Here is a 6845-nt window from a genome sequence, read left to right as displayed (position 1 = left end):
TTGTGTTTTCCCTGTATCTTTTGCTCCCCTCGTTATGTTCTTCCCCTTTGTGTGCTTACTCAGTTCTCGGTTTGTTATGGTTTATACGTTAGCGTTCCCTGTTGTTTAGCTTACCTGTTTAGTTGGTGTCTTCCCCCCTTGGTTTTGTTTAGCTCCCTCCGCCTTCTTTGTTATTTGCCGTGATTGTTACTCTCCTTATTAAAACCCCCTGAATTCTGCATTTGCGTCATGCCTGCCCGTCCCAAACGTTAACAGTGTCACGTAGGGCTACGCCCCCCTCTCCTAGCCGTCACACCGGTGTCCCTGTTCCTCGTGTCTGTGTTGTTCCCCGCTCATTGATCCTGCCTTTTTGTCTGTTTCTATGGTTTCCCCTGTCTGCCACACCCTTGTCGTCAGTGTTTCCAGCTGTGTCTTGTTCCCCTAGTATAGTATTGTATAGTATGTTTTGTTCTATCTGTTCATTAGTGTTCTTAGTGACCGTGTGCTCTCTGTTATTTCGTGACCGTTTGTGAGTATTGTTCCTTGTTCAGTCCCGCCTTTCTGTCTAGCGTTCTTCCCGTTGCCAGTTGACAGTATCTGGTTCCTGCTTGTCTCAAATACTAAGATGGAAGATACAGAATTTATTGGCTTAGATGAAGTGAATCGTTGGAATTTTAACTCAGTAACACTCAGTGAAACGCTGTGAGTGTGTGTGTGTGTGTGCGCGTGTGTGTGTTTCTTCTTCAGTTCAAGTCTATTGCAAAACAGCAGGAAGTTGACTGACTGAACCAAGACAAAGTGAATCTGAACAGTCCTTTACTGCACAGGCTGAACACAGCCAATCTCATGTACACATATGTTAATTTATGTTTTATATTCTTATTGATCCTTTTATTGTTTCTTGTTGATTTTTCATATTTGTGTTTACATTTACCCTTTTCGTAGCCATAGAAGAAGGCTATTCCTTTGATGCCCTCGTGCGTGTTGTTTACATATTCCGCTCCCGAGGAACACAGAGCTGTGAACCTAATTTTTTAATTTAAAGTTATCTAGTACACATGTTATTGGTTATTGCATTTCTAAAGCTGTATTGTCGTATTGTCTTGTTTTTTCATATTTGTGTTTACATTTACTCTTTCTTAGCCATAGAAGAAGGAATGCAGAGTAGTAATTTCATTGTTCAGTGTAACTGTTTATTGTGAAGATGACAATAGAACTCATGAATCGAGTAGATGGTAGTTTCTGGGAGGTTGGGTGGTTCTGTCTTTGACATAATGGTATTGTATTTGTTGTGAGGGATTATGAAATAAATAGACTTATGCTTTGTCAAAAAAAATAAAAATACAGTAGCCTTGACCTGTTAGGGCTGCTTTTGAAAGCAGATGAATTCTTGTACATACAAAATGACACCACACAAATGCTTTTTCATGAACGCTTTTCACAGGTTTACCACACAGGAAAACAGCAATGCATGTGACACCATCACTTGGGGGATCTCAAGGGGTGTCACTCAAATTTTAGCATGCTACGCCACTTAGAAGGACCTCAAAACTTTAAAACATTCTCTTTAATTAGGTTTCAGGTTCTTGGTTTGGGCTGGGAGCAATCAAATATGCTCTAATATTATAACAGGAATTTGAATTTTTCTAATGTTTTATCACCCTTATAATGCATTCTTTCTGAATTCAAATAATGAGAACCACAAAGACGTGTACACTTTAATATCTTAATTCTAAGACTGTGTCTGTGTCCTGGCCGTTCCAAATTCTAAGATGTAAGAACATTTATGCTAATAACTTCATTAGGGTAAAGATTAATCTATTACTGTACATACTAGCAGTATTTACTACACTACTACATATTTATTACATAAGTGTAGCTGGTTGTGACTTCTTGAAACCTTTCTTAAATCACTAAGAAAGCATTGTAGAAGTCATGTCCTCTGTTTAGATTTTGGTAAGTACATACTGTATGTTATAGGCCACCCTATAATAATCGTTTCGAGAATTATTTTGTTGCTGACATATTGCAAGTGGAACCGGCATTGAATTTATAATAACACTGACTGGCTAGTGTTTTTTCTTTTTTTTTTTTTAAGGAGGCGGGGTTATGATCAGTATAAATCTGCACCAGATCCTCCTGCTCATCACTCCTTACTGAGACATAAAGACTCTCAGTTCTGCTTTCTCATCCCGATTTGCTCTGCAGTGTCCAACGAAAAACCATGGTAAGTTATTTCTGCCTATTGTCACGTTGAGGACCCCGGCCCCTCCCTTTTGGGCGTGTGTTTACGTAGTCTACGTGCATCGTCTGCGTCTGTGGATATTCCGTGGTGATGGCAATGTCATGTGATAATCCGTCTCACCTGTGAATCGTCTCGTAATCACATGGGGTTAATGTGGTTTGTCTATTTAATGTGCGCTCGCGCAGTGTCCTGTGCTCGTCGTTGTCTAGAGTCTACACGTTTCTGTGTGTGTATCTCTGTTCTCCGTGCGCTATTGCGCAATATATGTGAATAAACTTAAAGTGACGTCCGTCCAGAAGGATTTCGTGTCTCGTCCTTCGTCCAGCCCCGAGCGGCACAGAACGACGAGCCGTTTGAGACACCAACCCAGAATGCCAGGCTACAAGGGGAAGCCGAAGAAGGGCAAGAAGCCCAGTAAGCGGCATCGCCGCTCTTCGTCTTCTCCCCCACGCCACGAAGCTCCGCCGACTCGGACGCAGCTCATGGAGGACCCGGAGTGCTCCTACCTGCTCTGCGCGGCTCGGGAGACCACTATTCCCGAGCTGAAGGAGGAGTACTACCGGACTGCGGTCCGAGTGTGGCGAGAGCGGCACCCCGCACCTTCCCGGGAGGGCTCGCCCATAAGAGTGAGCGTCCCGGAGTTCTACCAGGCATCGCCACCAGAGGCCGAGCTTGTAGAGGAAGAGGACCCCCCGACGCAGGAGCAGCTGGAGCAGGATCCCGTCTGCGCGTTCCAGCTGGCCGCAGCACGGAGTACGCGAGACCCCGAGTTGGCCAAGGAGCTCCGTGAGGGGGTGGTGCGGATTTGGCGTGAGCGCCAGCGACGCCCCCATCCAGCACGCGCCCTCTCGCCTCTGAGGGTGGACTCCTGCGTCTTCGGTGCTACGGAGTCCACCCCAGTGAGCGAATTCGGGGAGGGGGACTCCGAGGAGGAGTCAGAGGAGGAGGAGGATTACCCTCCATCCATCTACTCCGCTCCCACCGTGGACTATGTTGGGGAGGGGGAGGAGGAAGAGGAGTACCCTCCCTCCGTCTACACCGACACCACCATAGACTACGGCGAAGAGGAGGAGGAGTCAGAGGAGGAAGACTACCTCCCTCCGCCTGTGGGTCTCTCTCCCAAGGGTCAGGAGGAGGAGCGGGACCATTACCCTCCGTCGGAGGACGACAGGTCCACAGTGGAGTACGGAGCAGAGGACTATTCCCCGTCTGTGGGCTCGGGAACACCCGAGAGCGACTCCTACACGGAGGACGAGGAGGAGAGCCTTCCCTCCTCCGTGAAAACCGTCAAAAGGAGGAGGACTCCTGGAGAGACCGCGTCTTCCAGTCCTTCCGGGGCCAGCCCCATGGACTATTCCCGGGGTGAGAGTCCGGCTAAGTCCATGGAAGGGGTCCTGGAGGGCGAGGAGGAGCTGATGGACTACGAGGAGGAGCTTCCTCGCGCTGCGCCGGGTACATCCGCCAGTCACGCTGCACCTGGCACGTCCTACAGCCGCGCTGCACCTCGCACGTCCGCCCGCCGCGCTGCTCCCGGCACGTCCGCCCGCCGCGCTGCTCCCGGCACGTCCGCCCGCCGCGCTGCTCCCGGCACGTCCGCCAGCCACGCTGCACCCGGCGGAGAGTTCGCAGCGAAGGCAGGAGGGGGATTGCCCAACACAGCGCCAGCAGCACCGGAGCACTCTCCCCTACTCGCTCTTCTCCTGGCGCGAAGCCTGGCGCCTATGTTACATGTTTGTGTTCCTGTGTTTGTCAGTCTCCCCCTTTGTGTACCTAACCCGTTTTTCCCTCTTGTGCCACTTTGTGTAAACGTGCCTGTGTGTGTGTTTGTGAATGTGCCGTTTAATGTGTTTAACGTCTTTTCCCCCGTCTTCCCAGGGAGGGTGTGCTAGACGATTCGTGATGGACGCTTCGCCAAGGGCAGTCACCTCCCAGACGCAGGACTGAGCGCGTCGGATCCGCCCATCGTCGTGGGTTCGGGGCACTCGGTCCTGTTGGCACCCCGGGACGGGTAGTGCCCTTGGAGGGGGCGTCTGTCACGTTGAGGACCCCGGCCCCTCCCTTTTGGGCGTGTGTTTACGTAGTCTACGTGCATCGTCTGCGTCTGTGGATATTCCGTGGTGATGGCAATGTCATGTGATAATCCGTCTCACCTGTGAATCGTCTCGTAATCACATGGGGTTAATGTGGTTTGTCTATTTAATGTGCGCTCGCGCAGTGTCCTGTGCTCGTCGTTGTCTAGAGTCTACACCCCCCATACTCAAATAGCGGCCCGCGGGCCGGGGCTATCTATTTCTGGCCCGCGAGCTGTTTTGAAAAGTGTTTTTTTTTTTTTTAGGAATCTTTTTTTTTAAATCGCGCTATCCGCTCTTATTTTGAAATCGCGCACCGCGATCTCAAGATGATGCCGGGGATTGCCTTTATGGCAACAACAAACAGGTAGCAGACGCCCAAATGCGTCAAAATGGGTAACACGGTGGCTTGGTGGTTAGCACGTTTGCCTCTCAGCACTGGGGTCTTGGGTTCTAGTTCCTATCTGAGTGGAGTTTCCATGTTCTCCCCGTGTTTGCGTGGGTTTCCACCGGGATCTCCGGTTTCCTCCCACAGTCCAAAAACATGGAGGTTAGGTAAATTGGCAGTCAACAAAAATTCTCCCTGAGTGTGTGTCTGTGTCTCTATGTTCAATAAAAAGTAGTGTCTGTGTCTGTGTGCGTGCGTGCGTGTGTGTGCTTGTATGTCCAGTGGTGGATGGTGCTCTGCCACTAGGGTCTGTCCTCTCTCCCCTTCCTGCACCCCATTCAGTCCCCCAGGGGGCTGTGGATCCCGGTAGAGAGTACGCTGTGCGCAATTGGCTGCCGCTTCTCACCGGTGTGTGTGTGATTGGTTGTCTGTGAATTGTACCTGTGTTAAATTGTAAAGCGACCTTGGGAATTTGGAAAGGCGCTATATAAATCGAACATTCATTCATTCATTCAAATGCGTTCACACCACCACCCCCCCCCCCCCCCCCCCCGTAACCGGCCCCGTCAGTGATTGAAAAAATAAAATGTGGCCCGTCATCATTTCTATTTGAGTACCCCTGGTCTACACGTTTCTGTGTGTGTATCTCTGTTCACTGTGCGCTATTGCGCAATATATGTGAATAAACTTAAAGTGACGTCCGTCCAGAAGGATTTCGTGTCTCGTCCTTCGTCCAGCCCCGAGCGTCACACCTATAAATATTTACTGAACATATGTATCTACAAGTAGTTGTAGTTCCTAGATTACTACAAGATCTCATCCATTTCTTCTCTTCTGATGTATGATACACCTGTATCATTGAGAGAACTACTACCTGCACAGCATTAATAAACACCTCAGAGCCACAAGCTGGCCAAATGTACAATGTTTAGTGACATGGAGCACAAACACTCAGTTAGGCCGGTGTTCATGAAATTTGACTTATAAAGTTATTGTGGTTTCACTGCAGGTGTTCGGTAGAGTTCTGAGAGGTTGCTTCCTGCTCTGCGTTGTTTTTAGAGGAACTGAAACTCAAAATGTGGACCAGAACACTCTGGCTCGGATAATCAAGTACATTCAGAACAAGTAAGCGAAACAATGTCTAATATAAATAATGCAAAATAAGTGGAGCATTGTAAATTATTATACAAAAGCAAGAAAATATAGATAACATTGTTCTGCAGTAGCTCCTTCAACATTAAAATCAATTTCTCAGTGTCATTACATGAATTATCATGCCTTTCATTGTTTTGTTCATTACAGGTTTAGTCCTGGTGTTGATGTTCAGTATGCAGTGGCCCTCAATATTCCAGCTGATCAGTGTGCTGCAGGTTTTATTCCAGGTCAGGACTTCCTTGCAGGCAATGACCCAGTAAATGTCAAAAAGGTCTTAAATGAAAGAAACATTTATCAAAGCAACACAATGATTGGGGCATTGCCAAAGAGTAACGCCCACTCTGAGTCACGGCTGCTAAATTCAGCAAATCAAGCCTCGCCTATGCAGAACCTCCTGAATAAGAACAGCAATGGCTGTGTCATTTTCTACACCTACAACTCCCCCTGTCTAAATACCTGTTTAAATGAACAGAGTCCGTATAACATTCTCAAAGCCCTCAAGATGTTCAACAGCCGAAATCGAAAAGCTTTTGTTTTCAGTAAGATTTTTGGCAGCGAGAGTCGTGATAACCGCCGTACAAACTTTGCAAAAGTAAACAAAGAAATTTTTCTTTATCAATGTACTCCTGAAAGATGCAATGCTTGCTTTAATGGAGAGGTTTTTAATGCCGTTTGCTGAAACCTATGTGAACCACATTATGTAATATGTATCTCAGAAAGTCAAAGTACTCTGAATAATTACATCCTCAAGCTAGATCAGTAAATAAACGCATAAAGATTATTGTAGTTGTAAACATAAGCTTTGTGTGTGTGTCTGTTTGTCTAAGGACTTTGGGTAATCATATTCCCAGAAACTAACTGGTCATGGTCACTGTCTCAGTGGTTGTGCTATGAACTAAATGCTATCGTGTACACCAGGGGTGGGGAACCTCCGGCCCGCGGGCCGTATACGACCCCCCACTCAGCCATATATGGCCCGTCGGGTATTTTCTATATTTTATTAAATATA

The 6845-nt window shown here is 47.6% G+C and overlaps 1 long non-coding RNA gene across 1 annotated transcript; it reads left to right on the top strand.

Annotated features, from left to right (window-relative positions):
• Positions 1–2104: 2104 nt before the first annotated feature.
• LOC143477684 (uncharacterized) lies at positions 2105–6625 on the top strand. Its single transcript, XR_013121607.1, has 3 exons — positions 2105–2206; positions 5691–5806; positions 5984–6625. It is a non-coding gene; the product is annotated as an uncharacterized LOC143477684 (long non-coding RNA).
• Positions 6626–6845: the final 220 nt, after the last annotated feature.

The sequence above is a fragment of the Brachyhypopomus gauderio genome, chromosome 16 (assembly GCF_052324685.1).
Source record: "Brachyhypopomus gauderio isolate BG-103 chromosome 16, BGAUD_0.2, whole genome shotgun sequence".
NCBI classification, from domain to species: domain Eukaryota; kingdom Metazoa; phylum Chordata; class Actinopteri; order Gymnotiformes; family Hypopomidae; genus Brachyhypopomus; species Brachyhypopomus gauderio.
The sequence above is the reverse complement of the archived record's forward strand: the minus strand, read 5'-3'. Positions and strand labels throughout refer to the sequence as shown.